General features: G+C 45.4%; 1 long non-coding RNA gene across 4 annotated transcripts in view; it reads right to left on the minus strand.

The window, feature by feature from the left end:
- LOC110343263 overlaps positions 1–17,918 on the minus strand; it is a 184,818-nt gene extending 166,900 nt beyond the window's left edge. For all 4 annotated transcript variants that reach the window (XR_005871520.1, XR_005871521.1, XR_005871522.1 and 1 more), the window contains exons 1-4: positions 17,818–17,918; positions 16,826–16,960; positions 10,681–10,816; positions 9,972–10,461 (exon numbers count right to left, since the gene is read on the minus strand). This is a non-coding gene — a long non-coding RNA (uncharacterized LOC110343263). The remainder of the gene's footprint in view (positions 1–9,971; positions 10,462–10,680; positions 10,817–16,825; positions 16,961–17,817) is intronic.
- Positions 17,919–19,462: the final 1,544 nt, after the last annotated feature.

Genomic DNA, 19,462 nt, shown 5'->3' on the forward strand with positions numbered 1-19,462 from the left:
ACTAAGCAGGAACCCCGGTGTAAAAAAGAGAGAGAAGCCCCACAATACCCTGAGGCTGCAGTCTTCAGCCAAGACACCAGGACACACCATCTGCACTGAATTTCAACAGAGACACCACACACTGTCCATTCTGCAAATGTAAACCAAAAATTGCTGCTCAGGGTCTCTGCTTATCCCAAGGCCTGGGAACCCTGTTCCCACCCTCACTGGAGATCCCAACACAGCTTCACCCTCACAGATTACAGCTGGGCTGAGGGGAGCCATGTCTCCCTATCTCCCCTACCCCCCCCACTCCCACAAGCATCCCCATTCCCCAGTCACCATGTCTGAAGCCTCAACCTGGCTTCCTTCCTTCCTTCCCTCACTCATAGGTCAATCAACCATAGGAAAAGCCATATCAGGGTGTCAAAAACACAGAGCTAAAAAATAAAAAACAAAAAAACACCACTGGCCAGGAATGTCATCTGGAAAGGCAAGACACTGTTTTTCTTGGAAATGTGGAATAGTTTTGTGAAAGCTTAGCTTGTTCAGTGAGGTCTCCTGCCCTCTATTCATAAGTTCAAAAAAAAAAAAAGAGGAAGATAAGTATGGTGAGGCCTGATTAGTAAACTGTGTGTGCAGGTACACATACAATATGAGAGTGTCCTTTCATGCATGTAGGGGTCAGGAGATTACCTTAGATATAATTTTAATAATTTATTTAATTTTATTTTATGTGTATTGGTCTGAGGGTGTCAGATTCCCTGGAACTGAGTTAGAGACAGTTGTGAGCTGCCATGTGGGTGCTGGGAATTGAACTCAGGTCCTCTAGAAGGGTAGCCAGTGTTCTTAACCACTGAGCCATCTCTCCAGCCCCTAGATATAATCTATAAAGCAGAGTCCACCTTGGTTTTTGAAACAGGGCCTCTCATTGGCATGGAACTCACCAGATAAGCTAGGCTAGCTAGCCAATAAGTCGCAGGGAGTGCCTTGTCTCTACCTCCCCATCATGAAGATTACAAGCATGTACTACCTCACAATGTTTTCTTACATGAGTTTTTGGGACTGAACTCTGGTACTCAGGCTTGCAAAGCAAACACTTTACCACCTAAAATTGCTGTTTCTTTATGCACAGAGGTGTGTAGCTTGTGTTTTCATAGCACTGGGTATGAGAGGACCATGGTGACCTCATAGTATACCAGGCCCCTCAGGACCACGTTCCATGCATATTCCTGCCCAGGACTGTCTATTTGCTTGTTATAAAGCCCAGTGCATTGTGGGAAACATGTGATGGCATACAGGAGGCATGGCTAAGTCTTCTGTGTCTAACACACCATGCAGGAGGAAAGCAAGGGCCTCACTCACTCTGCACAAGGTCTTCCCCCTACCTCAAATAGAAGCACTCCCATAAGCTCAAGAGAGCCTCACATGTGGGTGTCCAGGGACCTGGGTGCCCACAGCTGCCTTCCTACATGCACAACGAAGGTGTACACAGTCCTGTGAGATGTCTCCCAAAGTAGGATTCTTGTGGTCAAGGAAATGCATACAGCTTGTTTTGTCATGATGAATATCAGTGACAGGTTACTCAGAGCTCCAAGGGGTCCACAGTATCAAAAAGGGAAGGCGATGAAAGAGAAGGGGTGCTCTACCAGCTGATGCTGAATGTGGTCATACCTCCCTGAGTCTTCTATCTAACTGCATCTGTCACAGTTGCTGCTTCTGTGCCCCCTCTGGGCTGCTGGACCCTGGAGATTTGCCTGGGTTGTGAACTGTTTCATTAACTGGCTTACTGCTCTCTCTGATCAGCAATCAGGGCATCCAGATAGACTAGCCTCCCTAGCCTGCTTCCAACGAAGCATAAAAAAGACACCAGGAGGTCTGAAGCAAATGGATCCCACCATGGAAGGGCAGAAGGGCTGGGCTGGCCAGCCTCTGACGTACTACAGCAGCCACCTCAGAGTTTCACCCATCACCTTCTCCAAAAGGAGCTGCTGAAGGGCTCCAGCCAATCTGCATCTGTCAATCTACCAATGTTTTTAAAATAATATTGCTACTAATTCTTTGAGAACTGCACACATGCATACACTATATTTTGGTCATATTCACCATGCACACACACACACACTCCCAACTCCTTCAAAATTTACCACCATCTTTGACCCCTCCTTCCAACTTATTCTCCCTCCCTTAGTAGCCACCAACTGTCAGGAGCTCCTCAGTAAGGGGAAGGGAGCTGCGAGTTCATCTCTGCTCCATGCTGGAATTTTGATCAGCTTTATTTCCTGTAGGTTTTACAAAGATAACCACAGCTGCTGTGAGTCTGAGTACAGTATCCCCATCGTGTCCAAGAGACACGGTTTTGCTACTGCTCTCTCCTCCCTCTGGCTCTTACAATCATTTTGCTCTTCTTCAGGAATACTGTCTAAGATTTGGGGCATACACAGCGTGTGTGTGTGTGTGTGTGTGTGTGTGTGTGTGTGTGTGTGTGTGTGTGTGTGTGTGTGTTACAGATGTCTCATTTGTGGCTGAGCATATCACTGACACTTATTCTCTGCACTTTGACCCCTAATGGGGTTTGAAAGCTGAACTAACTATGGATAAAGATCCAAGACTCTACCTACCCATATTTTTAAACTCCTACCTTCTGAATTCCCTGTGCTGGTGTCACTGGGTCTCAAAGATGGAGCCTAATCCCCTAAACCTATTAATTCCCTGACAAAATTCATTTCCCCAAAAAAATATACCAGATTGAATGTAATTGTTGGTTACACACAAAGGCAAATTGACTCATAGATTTCTAAGCAAATCATTAAGACACAGTGTGTCATAAAATAATCACTATGGCAAGTGTCAGCATTGAAGTGTTTTCTGGTAAATAGAAAATCAGCTACCTTAGTTTGAAGGAGGCCAAGAAGAGTCAGTCTCTACAGAGAATCTCCAAAGTCTGTTCACTAAGAAGCACAGCACAGGCGTGAAGGAGAGAACAAAGCCTTGTGGCACCTCCATTGAATGTGATGTCCCCCACTAGGCAAACAGAGATGCTGAGTACCTTGTGTCAGAGGACATCATTGATGATTGGCACTGGCAGTTTTTTACTCGTGTGTGTAGGAGTGAGCTATCCACCCAACAGGGCGTGGTCAAGGTAGAGATAAAAGGAAGCGAAAGGAAAAGGGGCTCCCCTTTGCTCCTGGAAGCTAGCCACGCTTCTAACTCCTGGTCTGTGTGACTCTCTCTCTCTCTGGTAAATAAATATATCTTTTTCCTTATGTAGCATCGAATATCATTAGACATGTGTGTATGTGTGTGCACACGTGCGTGCAATGTGTCTGTTTGTCTCTGTGTTTATGTGCACCCACACATGACATGGGGTAGGGGTAGGGAGGTCAGAGGACAACTTCCAGCAATCAGTTCTCTCCTTCCAGTACATGGGGCCCAGGGGTCAAACTTGGGTCCTCTTGGTAGCAAGCACCTTGACCTGCTGAACCATCTTACAAGCCTGATACTGACAAAGTTTGAACACAAGTCTGCTTGGTTTTGATGCCTCATTCCCTATCGCCAACCACTACCCAATGGATGCTGGGAATCTCTGCAAGTGAGAATTCCTTCCTTGCCCCCAGCTTGTGATTCATCCTGGGACATTAGTAAGGGCATGATTTGAGCTGAAAGAGGTTGGAATGTAGACTCAGCTCTCAGGCTCCAATGAGAGTGATGCTTGCTGGGAGAGGCAAGAATGCTTCCAAAGAGTCAGATCACCTCTGATGGTGACCTAGTGCTGAAGGGTGATCCAATGTCAAGACTTACCACCCATAGGTAGGTGATTTTACCCTGTAACCAAAGAGTATCACCAGGCTACTATTGCTGATGATTAGTGGCCTGGGTCTAGACCATGGCCTTGAAATGAAGCTTGCAAATGACTGTCACTGTAAGTAGCTCTAGATTTCTATTACTAAAACAAATTTTGTATCATTAAGAAAAAAATCTATTCTGTTGCATGCTCTTCATACTGCATGTATTCAGGATCTCAGTTCTAGGCAAAATAAATGCAAAAGGGGGAAACTCAGTAAGCTTGGCCTTAAAATGAGAATTGCCTCATTATTATTAGTGAATAATCACTTTCACATTAATGAATTAACTTTAAAATATCAGGCTTAACTACTAATTAACCTCCAGTCGATGCTTTAAATAAATTTTATTATACTTAACTTTCCAAAGTAAAAATATCATTAATAACATATGCTCAATGTTATATATCTTTCATATGCTATAATTAATAGAAAGTATTCTATAATTTCCCATGCTTGCTATTTTTAAGTGGTGGTTAAAGACAAGGCTGGGGTGGGAGAAGAGCAGGCATCTGGTCATCAGTGTCCAGCCAGGGTACCTTGAGCTGGGTGAGCACACAGCAGTTCTCCTAACATATCAGGTGTAGAACCCAAGAAAGTACCCCAAGTTCTTTTTGTTCCCATACCCAGTTGGACATATAGAAGCAGACAGAGCCCCAAAATGAGATCAAATGGAACAAGGTACTAGACTCACATCCTGGGTACCAGGAGACCTGAGCAATTTACTTCTCTTCTTTCCTACAGAACCAAGGATTATAATCCCTCATTCTAGCCACTTAGCGTGTCTCTGAGACCTTAAAGACATAGATGTCGCTGTGAACTGTTGCCAAGTGCAGAGAGTCTAAGACTCACTTTCTGCACACTATTTTACTGCATCCTTGTAATGTTCTTGAGGAAATTATGGCAGAGACTGTCAATGTGGACAAACCCACCTGCTCTCCGACACTTCCCAGGTTCCCTTGAAATGATTTTTGTATTCATTTAACATTTGGGTTGTGGCCAGTGAACTACAGAGGGAAGCAGTAGATACAACTTGCAGACCTGATCTGGAATGTATCATATGCACTCAGCAAACATTTTTCTGTAAAGAAAGAACTTGTGAATACTTGAGGCTTTGAAGGTCGTGTAGGCTTCATGACAAGAACGCAATGTTGCCATGTTAGTATGCAAGCAGTCCTGAATAATAAGGAAGCAGATGGATGTGTTTTTTTTTTTAAGTCAGAAAAACTTCCCTTACCCAAACCAACTGGAGGCTGACTGCCATATGAATGCAATGTGTAAACCTCTGTCACTAAAATATCCCACCCAAATTTCAGTCTCAGTTATTTCAGAAGATCTAGCAGAAGGGTCCAAGAAGACCTTGTGAGAGACAGAATCTGGTTCCCTTGAGTCAAGGCTGCAAAGGGCTGCCTGGCCCACGTTGTATTTGGATGAAAGCAAGAGACATCCAGAGATTTGGGAATTGTTTGCTACAGCATCTTGTACTTGTTTCATAATTTCTGCCAACTTTTGAAAATGAGGGCCGGAGACAAAGATGCTGAAGCTGATTACAAGGCAAGAAATAGTAAGTAAGATGACTGACAGCCCTCCTGAACTGCTACTTCCTTGGTTTTAGCACTGTGTTCATGTTCTCAGCAAACAGGCACCATCAGATTACTCAGCCAGAACTGCAATACAGGTTTCCCAAAACTCACCCATACAGACCTGCTCAGACTGCTTCTTCAGAAGTTACGTAAGACCTAGGTTAGCTCCATCTGACCCCTACTAGGAGTCTACACACCCTGCTTTACCCCTGGGATGTGACCTAGAAGGTGAGGCTCCTCCTCCCCAAAGGCATTAAGACAGGTGTGAATATTTTTGATGTTCTATTTATCAGCCAGGTGGGGTGGTTACACATGCCATGCCACGCCATGTGTGCAGAGGTCAAGGAATAACTTTGTGAAGTTGGTTCTCTACTTCCAACCTTTATATGGTTTTGAACTCATATCTCTAGGCTTGTGTGGCAAATGCCTTTACGCACTAAGCCATCTTTCTGGTCCCCACCCCCATCCCCTGATGTGGATTTTTAACATATACCAGTTTCAGTGTAGAAGTCAGCCCTGACAGCTATAAAATGGCACTAAATCCTCCTTTTATGAGCTCTTGCCACATTCAGCTGAGTGTTTTATCATAGTGGCTGGAAGTGTACTGAAGGGAGTTAATAAGGCAGCTGCACTGGGCCTGCCTACCCCAGGACTGAGAAGAAAAACCCTAAGCTAACTTCCCCACATGCAACTCTACCAGTCCTGCCCCTCAGCTCACGACCCATTCCTTTGAAGTAGCAGTGCCCCAGCCCACAAGAAATGGTCAGTGGTTCATTCAGACAGTTCATCCTTTGACCCAAAACCCAAAGGTTAAAGAAAAACTGATTGGATCAGAAATGAAGGAGGGTGTCCCAGAGAAAGGGCAACGCAGCTCGGATTAGAGGTGGAGACAGGTGGGTCTCTAGAAGCTCTGGGCTAGCCTGGCCTACCTTGAGAACTTCCAGGCCAATGAGAGACCTTGTCTCAAGCAAAAGGTGGAAGGTGCCTCAAGACTGATGACATGTGAAATTATCCCCTGACTTCCATAAGTGTGCTATGTACACACATAGGGACACATGCTTCAAACACACAAGTACATATTACACAAAAATGTTAAAGAAAAAGCCCAACCCCTCCATCACTTTGTGATGCGATCTATTCCTCCTCACACACATGGTCCTGGTTCAATGCCATGAGGTCCTCACCAGAGCCAAGACGATTCTGGCACCATCCTGTCAATCTACAGAACTGAGAGCTAAGCAAAACTCTTTACTTTAGAAAGTTACCATGCCCCCAATGATAGTAGAAAAAAGCAGCTAATGTAGACCCTGAAGCAGCACAGAGAGGAGGGATAAACATTCATTCAGGTGCTAAGAAAGAGGGACAGCACATCACAGAGCTCAGGGGCATCCGATACTACAGAGGCACTAAAAAGACAAAGGTGTCCCTTGGCTTTGATGACATTGAAGTCACAGAAATTCATGTAAAATCTACTATAGGTCAGACTGCATCAAACACCAGGGAAGTAAAAGTATACTAACACACAAGAGCATGAAGCATCAAGGAAAGGACAGAGAAATATACAAACAACACAGTGGCTAGAGGAGCCCAGGAGAAAACATCAAGGGAAGTTCTTGACCTTGGAGACAAGGGGACTTCTCAGGGGAGGCAGTAACAGGAATTTATTAGGACAGATGCAGAAACAAAAGAAACAGCACGGACAAAAGGATTGGAGTGATAGACTTCAGGAATACAAGAGAGTCTCTGGCTCCAGGAAATCTGAAGAGATGAGACTGAGGTAAGAGGGCAGAGGGCAAGAGGTAAAAGACCTTCCAGGCTATGTAGGAGTTTCAGTTCACTCCAAGGCAAAAATAGCCACTGACTTAACTGAGACACTAACCTGGTGAGTGGTCTTGGAAAATATCTCCCATAGGCCTCAGTTTTACCCTTTGAAGTTAAAAGCTAAGATGCAACTTCCCCATTCTTATAACCCAAGGCTCTTGTAGCTACATAAGAAATGGTTCATTTGGAGATGGGGTGGAGTGGAGTCAATAAAGTGCTTGCCTAGCATGCAGGGGACTCTGGGTTTCATCCCCAACACTTCATAAGCCAGATGTGGTACATGGTGTAATCCTAGCATTGATGAGTTAGAAGCAGGAGAATTGAAGTTCAAGTCCATCCTCAACTACATAGTAAATTAGAAGTCAATATGAGCTAAATGAGACCCTGTCTCAAGGAAGAAAATCAAAACTCTCAAATAATGTAGCTTTGGTTCATTTGAGAGAGCAGCTTGTTTAATACGAATGAACAGCCTTAGTCAGTTCTGATTTTTTGGAGCTGTCATTTGGCTTGAGATTTTGCAAAAAGCTAAAGGATCCTCAGGGTCTAACCATGCCACCAGCATATATAGGAAGCTTGTTCCCAATTCTCCAGTGAGGATGAGAATGGAGGACTCCATTGTGGCCCAGAGGAAGGGCTGACATTTGGTGAGATGTCTGTATTTAACTCCCACTGCTTGACATCTGTTTCCAATTAATTTGCCTGTGTTAAGAGGGATGCTTCCCCAAGCCCTTGATCCCAGCTCAGTTCTCCAGAGAGAGGAAGCCACAGAGGGCTAAGTCGAGCCTGGTTCCCCTCTCCATAGCTCCACTCCCCTACTCCCAGGGGCTCTTTTGATATCCAGGAGCACCTGGCCTGAGAGGTACCCCAACACCTGTCCCACACTATCCTTTGCAGCCATGCTTCTGCAGCATCAGGGACATGTTTGAAAAATGAAGACAAGCCCATATCCAAAGTTACTGGACAAACTGAATATAGGGAGAGAAGCCTGAGGGGGGTGGGAGAAGCAGGCAAGCAGGAGCCAGACTGGGCAAGAACCTGGAACCCCAAGCTAGCTACTTGTATGTAGGCAAGGATGACCTTGAACTCCTAATCCTCCCAAGTGCTGGAATTACAGGTCTGTAATTCTCCAGGTGCTGAGGATAGACGCCAGGGCTTGTTGCATTCTAGGCAGCTACGTCCTCAGCCCCAACTTCCTGTTTCAACCCTAGGACTGTGGACATGTCATGATCCATTTACATATTCTCCTCCCTCCCTTCTCCCTCTGTCTCTCTGTTGCCTATGTGTGTGTCTGTCTCTGTCTGTCTCTCTGCCCCCCCCCTCTGGTTACAGAGAAGACGTGTACAGGGGCAGGAATGGGAAAGGGAATCATTTTGAACTGCGCTTTCAGGCATAGCTTTCCGAGCCACACTTAGAAATGTAGTTAGTGAAACCAAGACAGCAAACATCCTCTGCATTTTCAATTGATTGCACTCACACTCAAACACTACTTGATTCAGCTATTTGAACTTTCAGTAAGTTTAGAATAACTTAGGGATGTGATTCCAACTGTCAAGTTTATAAAACCTAAATACAAATCAAGTGTTTAGGATGAAGATTTTGCCACCCCATTGAAATTATAAAATAAGTGTAAAATGTGTGCTGCATTTGGAAGATCTACACACTACATATTCACCCTCCCACACACACACACCACCTCAAATATACATACACATACCACATACACACACATCACCTACACACACACACACACACACATCTTTTAGAGAATAATGTAAAGTATCTCAATACTGTTTTATACTAATTATGTTAATATGTCAGTAGTTTGAAGTAATGAGTTGACTAAAATAGAGTATTAAAATTATGGGGCTGGGCCGGGCAGTGGTGGCGCACACCTTTAATCCCAGCACTCGGGAGGCAGAGGCAGGCAGATCTCTGTGAGTTCGAGGCCGGGCTGGACCGACAGCCTCCAAAACAATACAGAGAAACCCTGTCTCGTAAAACCAAAAAAAAAAAATTATGGGGCTGGGAGATGCCTCAGTCAGTAAAATGTGGTCTCCCAAGCATAAGGACCTGTGGTTGAAATGAAAACCAGGCATCATGACATGCTCTTGGAATCCTAATGGTGGGAAGCAGAGACAGGTGGATCTCTGGGACTCACTGGCCAACCAACCTAGCCTGTTTGGTGAGTTCCAGGCCAATGAGAGACCACTCAAAAAGAGTGGACAACACCTGACATCACCTTGGGTGAGTGGACACCAGAGATTGTCCTCTAGTCTCTCTATGCACATACACACACACACACACCATACCACATCCGTACATGTGCACATCATATACACACATCTCACACATACATACACACACATCACCTACATACACACTATATACACATACACCACCACATACACACCATGTATACACACCATACACACATATACATATATACATATCACCACATATACATCACCTATACATACATATATATACACATACAGAAACTACACACACATACTACATACACTTGCATACACATGCCACACACACATTTACATATTCAGAAACTATAAAACACATACCACACACACACACACATATACCAGTACATACCTGCCACCTACATACTATACACACACTACACACACATATCCCACATATACACACCACACACATATTCATACATATATGCCACCCCATGCGTGTGTGCGCGCACAGACACACACCCCTCATATACACAAATTACAGTTACCTATTTTGTTTTGTTTTGCTTTTTCAGTGCAGTGCCAAGAAAATGTTGACATTTTCATGGGTGGGATGTGTTATATTTCCATGGGACAGCTCAGCTGGACGGAAAGATGATGCTTCGACAAGGACAGCAGTGGTAAATACAAAGGTAGCAGATGCCATACGTGAGGTACATTTTGGAGATGCTTTGGAGGCGGCCTTGGCAGACCTTGCTGACAGACTGGCTGTGGGGAATTCATAAAGAGAAGGAAAATCACAGGAGTCTGGGTTCCGGCTTTGGACTCGGTTCTGACCTGAGCCCTTGAACAGATGTCGGAGCCATGTCCATGAACAGGGAAAACTTGGGGAAAGTAAACATCAACAAGAGAACTCTGGCTTCCTTTGGGATGTGCCAAATTTGAGATGCCTTCGAGATGTCAAGCAGGCAATTAAATGTGCAGGGCTTGTATACAAAAGCAAAGTTGATGGCAGAGATCTCAACATGGAAGCAAGCTCTGAAAAAAAAAATCAGAAGCCTCCCCTAGGTATGCGCCTCCTCCTGATGGAAGGACAGTCATATTAATGTCACCCCAACTCTTCCAGTCAGAGCAAAACCTGACTAATCAAACAGTCCCTTGTTTCCTCACTCTCTTCTGTGTATCACCCTTCTTCATCAGCCTTTTCCTCCTCCAGAAGAGACCTTTACTTGGTTCCCCACACGCCCACAAACTCACCAGGCCAAGTAGTGTGGCGAAGGCACCAGGAACAAGCAAGCCTCACAACAAGCTGCGGGTCAGGATGTTTGCACAGACGCCTCCTGGCATCATTTATCTTGAGGGATGTCAACTCGAAAAATGTTAGTTCATGTCACTGTCAGGGTAAATGCCAAAAATTAGCTTTCTTTCATCAGAAAACGGAATAATTAACTTTGCAACTGTTTCCAAAACTGCTAATTAATGGATTTTAGTCACTTGATTTGTCAGGCTGCATGGCGAGCTGAGCGGCAGCCTCGGCCCCAGGAGGATTCCAGTCCTCCCGCCCTCACTCCTGGCAGAACTTGGGAGAAGTTTCAAGTGAACACACTGGGAGAGGAGGCCCCAGAAATCACCACTGGATTGGAACATCAAAATCAGTCTTCCACCACCTACCTTCCCCATATCGCTGTCCCAGGTACTCTCAACATTGTGGCACTCAAGCTACTATCTACATGTCCCCAAACTTGAAGGGCAGATTAGATTCTAGTCTCTCTCTCTCTCTCTCTCTCTCTCTCTCTCTCTCTCTCTCTCTCCCTCTCTTCGTCCCTCCCTCCCTCCCTCCCTCTCTCTCTCTGTCTCTGTCTCTCTCCCTCCGTCCCTCCTCCCCCCTCTCTCTCCCTCCATCCCTCCCTCTCTCTCTCTCTCTCTCTCTCTCTCTCTCTCTCTCTCTCTCTCTCTCTCTCTCTTTTCTCTCTCACCCAAGATGAGAGGTCCTTAGAGAGTTCTTGGAAAAGAAGGGGGCATTGAAGGCCAGCAAGACACTTGCCTCTTACAACCTCAGTTTTTTGGTCTATAAAATGGGTACTTGTAGCTGGAGAGAAGGCTCAGCAGTTAAGAAAACTTGTTGCTTTTTTTCAGAGGACCCATGGCCCAGAACGGGCAGCTCATAAGCACCTGGAACTCTGTTGGGGAAGTCTTATGCTAATAAAGCACTGTCTGGCCAATAGGAATCTAGATAGGTGGGGCTAGGAATCAAGGAGGATTCTGGGTAGGAGAAACACAGGAGAGTCAACATGTAACCGCCATGGGGGTAGGAGCCCAGAACTATTCTCCGGTAAGAGACATACTTAGATTAACAATTATGGGGTAATTACTTAAAGCAGAGCTAGCCAGTAAGAGACAAGCAAGGCCAACAGCTTCATAATGAATATAGCCTCCTGTGTGTTTATTTGGGACTGATGCGGATCTAGAACCAGGCTGGCACGGCAGAGCCCAGGCGACTGGCAGGGGATAAACCAAAGCGGCTAGCAAAAGGAAAAGCTGCCCTTAACAGAACTCCAGTTCAGGAGATCCAGTGCCCTCTTCCGGCCTCCACAGGCACCCACATGTGTGCGCGCACACACACACAATACACACACATACAATACACACACATATACGCACACACAATATATATATACACAAATAAAATAAATAAAATGTTTATTTTTACAAAAATAAAGAATTACCATGTGGATTCTGTGGTAGAACTACATGCCAAATTTGCCAAAAGCTTACAGGAGAGCCCTCAAGCCTTGGGTATAGTGGTCAACTACAGCAAATCCTCAACCAACATGGCTACTATCTCTCTTCTTACTCCGTCTCCTCTGTCTACACTACATCCGCCTGGGTCAGACTCCTTCTCAGACACACAGCACACAGTCATAACTCCCCTGGGAACCAGTTTTGAATCCATTTCAATTATCAGAGAAATTGTCACACTGAAAATCTGAGCAAGCACAAAACTGGAATGTTAGTCCCCATTCAAATGGCACCATCCTGGCTAACAGAGCTGTGCATTTGTGGCTAGTGATGGGTTAACAGAAAAGGTATATATCTAAAGACACTCGGGTAGGACCAAGGCTGGAGTACATTTTTCCCTCCAAAGTTCTCCTTGGGGCCAAGCTGTAGCTTAAGTTAATTTCCTTCAGCCATTTTATCAGACTTTCTTAATTTCACTTCTGAGAATAGTCCTCAGAAAAAACATTGTCACAGCAGTCCCCCAGGAATGGTAGCAAATGGTTGTTGTCTTAAGCCGCTGGGTTTTGAGGTGTTCTGTTACATGCATTATAAGAAGATACAATTAGAATATATAAAATGTGGAATATTATCCAGACATTAAAAATGGTGGATGCTCAATATATTGACTCTAAAGCATGCCAACAAAGCAATTTTGATGAAAAAAAATGTTGATCAACAAAAAGTATGTTTAGCAACATTCTTTCTGTTAAAGCAAACAAATCCCTGCTCCTATCTGGATTTTTTACTAAAGAGAAATGGTTGTCTGGCTCTTAAGGTCTTCACAGTGTCCCTGTGTGCTAAGATGAAGGGCAGAGGGGGGATGTTGGGGGTTTGTGTGTGTGTGTGTGTGTGTGTGTGTGTGTGTGTGTGTGTGTGTGTGTGATTGTGTGATTGTGTGATGTGGTGTGTGTATGGGGATGTGGTGTGGGTGTGGTGTGGGTGTGTGTGGTGTTTGTGGTGTATGGTGTGTGTGTGATTGTGTGTGTGGTGTGGGTGTGGTGTGTGGTGTGGGTGTGGGTGGATGTGGCATGGGTGTGGTGTGTGTTTCTATATGGCGTTTGTGGTGTATGGTGTGTGTGTGTGTGTGTGTGTGTGTGTGTGTGTGTGTGTGTGTGGTTTAAGGAGCATGTTTTCACTTTGCTCTTGATCACAGAGGTTTCTACCCATCATGGCAAGGAGGCTGTGGTGAATCACCTTGAATCACGGCAGACAGGACAGCAAAGAGAACAGAGCAGGCACAGGAAGGGATGAAGGCAAACACAGCCCCCTGTATACTCCTTCCTACAGTGAGGCCCACCCTCAGCACACCCACCTCCTCCTCAAACGGTGCCACCAGACGGACCAAGTGCTCATCATAAGAGGCTGTGGAGGACATGTCATAATTGAACCACAACATCCATTATATAAAATGATATAAATCTTACATATAATCTACATTTTCCTATACAGTGTGAACCTCCTCTAAATTATTTATAATACCAATACAATGTAAACACTAAAAACGTTGCTGTTTACTGTAACATTGTTATTATTATTTTGATATGTGTGTGTGTGTGTTCTTGTGTGCTTGCAAGAGGCCTACAGAGGGCATCAGGACTCCCAGAACTAGTTACAAATGACTGCAAACTGTCAAATATGGGTACCAGCGTACACATGCCACAGCACACATGTGGAAGTCAGAGGTCAACCTGGGAAAGTCATCTCAGCTCTCTCCTTCCACCATCCAGGGATCAAATTCATATCATCCGCATGGCAGTAAGCACCTTTACCTGGTGAAGCATTTTGCCAACCCAAAAACATTCTCACCACCAACAATACAAAAAAAAAAGGTAGGTTGGTGAGCAGCCTGGGCAGATTCCTCTGCAGTCTACAGTAACAGTGGGTTATACCCATAGTGTACAGGTTAAAAAGAGTCTATCAAAATGTGAGCTGTTTTCACCATGCACATTAGTGTGTGGCTTTGCGTTCTGGTGGCTTTATTAGAAGACACATATGAGCTATCTGGTCTCTTGTCATGTGGTACCTGCTCCACCTTAGGATGACCCCAGATACTGGCCCTTGAGCCTGCAGAACTATGAACTAAAGAAACCTCTTTTCCTTATGACTTAACCAGCCTGTAGTGCTGTGACATTACCAACAGAAAACAGACTAAGAGACACCAGTCACAGAGGCTGTCATGGTTCCTGGTCACTGCTCTGATTTGGCCACAGTCCTAACCCACATCCATGTCTTTTCCTGGAATTCTTGGATGGAATAGATATGGGGCTATGAGGAGTCCAGAGCTAGTGACACCACCTAAGAATGACCTGGCTATGGGACCAGAAGTGACACAATCACGACTTGGCCTTTCCACCTGTTAGTTTCCAACACTCCTGTTTCACTATAAGTGCTACTGATCTACCTATAATATGTCTGTAACTAGCAAGCTACTAATACTCTATATATTAAGAGTCTCAGGAACCCTGCCTGTCTCCCAGGCTTCCTTGTTGTAGATACGTAGGACATCCTCTACATTTTGCCTCTCATGAGCTGCCTGCTTGTACACAGTCTATGCCAAACACTTCCCTGGAGATTTATCCATCCTCTTGGCTTGGCTTGTCCTTTACAGCAGAACTGCAAGTAGCATAGCAAAATACTACACACTACACTTTCCAAACTAACCATTCTCCTGCAACTCCACGGCCTCCATGCCATCCCATGCTGCCATCTAAGTCCCAACATTCCCAACCTCCACATACTTTTCACTCTCAACCCCAGTGTATTAGTTGCTTTTCTGTTGCTATGATAAAAATACGTGAACCAAGCAATCAAAGGAAGAGGGGCTTATTTTGGCCTTCAATTCCAGAGGGATAGAGTCTGGAATGGCAGTTCAGAAAGTGGGGCAACAGGAGCATGACCTCACCTGGAAGTCAAGAAGGGGGGACGGTGTCACATTTCATCTGCAAGCAGGTTGTAAAGTGAGAGAACAGGAGGTGTTGCGAGGCTATAAGTCTTCCCAGCCCACCAGCAATGATATACTTCCTACAGAAAGACTCTGCTGCCTAAAGGTTCCATAGCCTCCCCAAACAGCAACACCAACTGGAGACCACGTGTTTAAATAAATGAGCCTACAGTGGATGGGATGTTTCCCATTCAAACCATCACAACCAGCGCCCACTCTGCCACGTGCCCTCTCTAGAGAGTCCTTTCACGTGTGTCTGCTCAACTCCGACATTCCTTCCTGTCAAGACCCAATTCAGCATCATCTCCTCTGAGAAACATTTCCTGACTCTCTCACCAACAAATACATACAGGAAGGACAGAGATGAGCAGGGGGGAAGGGGAGGGGAAAAGGAAGAAGGGAAGAGATCCATCACCATCCCACTAGAGAAGGGAAGACCTCCAAAGGCGATGATTGCCCTGTTCTCTATGCATGAACCTTAAGTAAAAGTCTACAGGTGTTTGGGAAGAAATAATCACAGAAAAAAATCGAAGCACAAAACATGCACTTGGACCAGGTATAATCAACCTGGGTTCTGGGCGTTCTGATTAACTCCTCGAAAAAGATAATTCTTAGTGATTGCTCAATAAGTAAGATGTTTACATCAGGGACATGAGGACCTGAGTTCAACCTCCAGAACCTAAAGGAAAACCGGGCAAGGTGGTGTGGGCTTGTAATCCTAACACAGAGGAGATAGAAATGGGAGGGTCCCTGGCTGGGGTTCACTGGCCAGCAAGTTTATCCTACTTAGTGAAACCCAGGCCAATGAGAGAAACTGTCTCAAAGGAGATAGACATTGTTTCTGAGGCTGCCCTCTGATGTGACACAAACACACATACATGTGTACCTGCGTACACCCACATTTCTTAATATTTAATTTTGTGTGTGTGAGCATGTAAGTATAGATGCCAGAGGAAGCCAGAGGCATCAGATCCCCCTGAAGCTGAAGTTGCTGGCTTTGATGATCCATCAGCTCTGGGTGCTGGGACTCCAACTCCAGTCATCCTTAAGAGCAGTGCACAGTCTTAGCTCCTGAACCATCTCCCTAGGTCCCTACCCAACACATTTTTTAAAGAAAAAATATTTGATTATATCTCATTTTTCTGGAGCACCATTTACCCAGTGTCTGAGGGTTATCATGCCGATGAAACACCAAAATGACCAAAAGCAACTTGGGAAGGAAAGGATTCATTCCACTCTCACTTCCAGATAGCACAGTCCATCCCTGAGGGAAGTCAGAGCCTGAACTCAAACAGGGAAGGAACCTGGAGGCAGGAGCTGGTGCACAGACCATGGAGGGGTGCTGCTTACTAGCTTGCTCCCCATGGCTTGCTCAGTCTGCTTTCTTATAAAACCCAGGATCACCAGCCCAGAGGTGGCCTGACCCATGAGGGGCTGCCCCCCCATCACTCACTAATTAAGAAAACACCCTACAGGCTTACCTTTAGTCCAACCTTATGGAGATATTTTCTGAATTGAGGCCCTTCCCCATGCCTCTAGCTTGGGTCAAGTTAACATAAAACTAGCGGGCACACCTGGGTCATTTTTCTATTCTAGGTGAATGTCTTAGAGTTTCTATTGGTAAGAAAGACACCATGACCACACACCTCTTACAAAGAAAACATTTGAAGGTGGCTCACTTACAGTTTCAGAGGTTCAGTCCATTGTCATCATGGCAGGGAGCACGGCCGAATGCAGGCAGATGTGATACTGGAGCTGAGAGTGCTACATCCCGCAGGCAGGTAACAAGAAGTCTATTGACTATTACACCAAAGGAAGCTTGAAAAAAAAAGAGACCTCAAAACACACCCCTAAAGTGACACACTTCCTCTAGCAAGGCCACACCTCCTAATAGTGCCACTCCCTTTGGGGGCCATTTTCTTTCAAGTCACCACAGTGAAACTGACTGTGCTTGCTTAGTGTTCAGTCAACTTGTGGACTGGAGTGGACTGGGCTGAAGCATCCAAGATGGGGAGCTTGTTAGGTATGGATCTGAGAAAGAACGGGAAGCCTGGGCTTAGCCTGTGGCTTCCTCTCTGTGTGTGGACATAATGCCTGTCTGGAGGGTCCAACAGCACAGTCAGACTTCTTATTCAGTAACTCAAGGTCTAATGATACTAAAGTATGAGCTTCCCGGCCTTTTAGAAAAGCTGTGCCTAGAAGTGGCTTGGTTTCATTTTTCTCACATTCTATTGGGAAATGGTCACAGGCTGTATTTAGAGGGAGATAGACCTCCACTTTTTAATGAGGATACTAAACAATTTAGAACCATCTCTAAATTTTTGAAGCAAAACAGAAGAGTTCAGTGCCAGGAAGATTCACCCCGCCAGGGAACAGACACAGCAACCCCACAGCCCTGACAGCTGTAACTGAGATAATAGCACTTTTGTGTTGTCCAAAGTTACCACTTAGTTTGGGAGTGATTTGTCCCAGCAGCAAGAGATTACAAATCCGATTGCTTTTGTCAAGTGCTTTCTGAGACCAGATCGTCTCCACCTGCTCTGAACCAAACCTGCTTCTTGTATTCCTTTAAAAACATCTTTAAGTTCCTCCCCTTTGTTAAGCAAAATGCTGAGACAGAAAGAGAAGTTAAAAACAGCCAGGGGTTCCCAAATTACAGGAGTCTCTAAGAATACCTCTCTTCCTGGTCCTGTCCTGGAAGGTTTGCCTCAAGGCGGACACTGCCCGATGATGACATGGCTTTGTGACCTCTGACTATTCACAGCCTCTGTCCCATCGCCATCCTGTATCCTAGTCCTCATTCTTCTCCCTGGCTTCTGACCCCTGGTTCATTTCCCGTTCTCAACTTTCAGCCCAAGGCTTAGACATAACTCCCTGACCACTGCTTTCCCGCAAAAGCCACAGTCCTCTTCACTCCCAAACGTCAAACGCAACTCAGGTATTAACTGGGCCATTCCTCCCCACCAACACTAAGAGTCAGAACCGGAAGTCCCTATTGCAAACCCGGAAGTAGTTCGGGGCTCATTCTTCCCTCTACAGGCCCTTCCTCCTCAGCTGATCTCTGAGAATCATCCCAGGCCGGGAGCCATTGTCCCCAGCCAGCGAGGCGCATCTCAGACGCCCCATCTCCTCGGGCTCTTTTCCTGCTCTGTCTGGATTGGGCTCATTTACTAAAAATTAGTTGGGAATGAAAAAAGCCCCTAGTTTATTAGCGTGCTATTATTCCCTCCCGCCATCCCCCTGCAGCATGATGGATTGCCTGGTGAGGGGATGCAGCCCCAGCCGGGGAGCGAGCAAGCTCTGCTCGGTCCCCAGCGCAGACAGATGGGGAGGCCGAGTCCTGAGCATGATTGATTAGCTCCGCAAAGCCTGTTGAGCGGAGTTCCATCAAGATTGATGCTTTCTCCTCATAACAGCATTTCCAAAAAGTTTCTATTACATTTTGATTATGTTTATAGAATCTCGCTGGTCCGGGGGAAGATGCAATCTCGTTCCTTCCCAGTGTGTGTCTGCGCGGGCTGCCACAGTGCCTCGCCACGTCCGGCCTGCTTGGCCTCTCCACAGTGACCTTCGCTCACTGGGCAGCAGAAGGGACCCCCGGTGGCTTCCCAAGAACAAGTTAGAGGGAACTAATGTACACTCTCCTGGTGCCTAATGTCCAGCACTGCAACTCTGGCCTTGAAGGGCCAAAGGTCTAGAGGGCTCTATGGCTTAGGCCTGAATTCCTCAGATTTGAGGTGGTAACAGAAACTGCAGGGGCCTCATTTCCCAAGGACACGGCAAGGCCGTGTCAAATGTAATAAGCATGATGAAATACATGTTTAAATATTTATATGAGTGTGTATGTGTGTCCATTTTATCCCACAAGGGATTTTAGTGATGCTCAGGGCATGGTGAAGACTGAATAAAGGAGAAGAATTAGGAACAGAGAAATGCAAATGAGGCAAGAATGTCAAGACCAAAAGGGGAAATTGAAATATATGCAGCATGTAAGCTGCTACACCGTCTTTATGTTTAGACCTTTAACTTGGTGTGAGTTTCCTAACAGTCAATGTGAAAAAGGAAATAAATCAACTATTTAGTCCTTTTCTTGCTGTCGTTAGTAAGAAAATTTTTTTCTTAAGTTCCTTGGAAGAATTTTAGGATTTCCCCCCCAAATACTAAGGAATTTTTTATATTAGATTGGGGAAAGTTTACGCTGCTTATTTGCTCCTTAGTTTATTGGGAGGGAGTCATGAGCATGCCAAGGTGACAGGGGAGGTCAGAGGACAACTTCTACAGACACAGGTCTCTTCCTTCCACCACGAGGGTTCCAGGGAT

Source organism: Mesocricetus auratus, unplaced genomic scaffold, assembly GCF_017639785.1.
Source record: "Mesocricetus auratus isolate SY011 unplaced genomic scaffold, BCM_Maur_2.0 Super-Scaffold_100028, whole genome shotgun sequence".
Taxonomy (NCBI): Eukaryota; Metazoa; Chordata; class Mammalia; order Rodentia; family Cricetidae; genus Mesocricetus; species Mesocricetus auratus.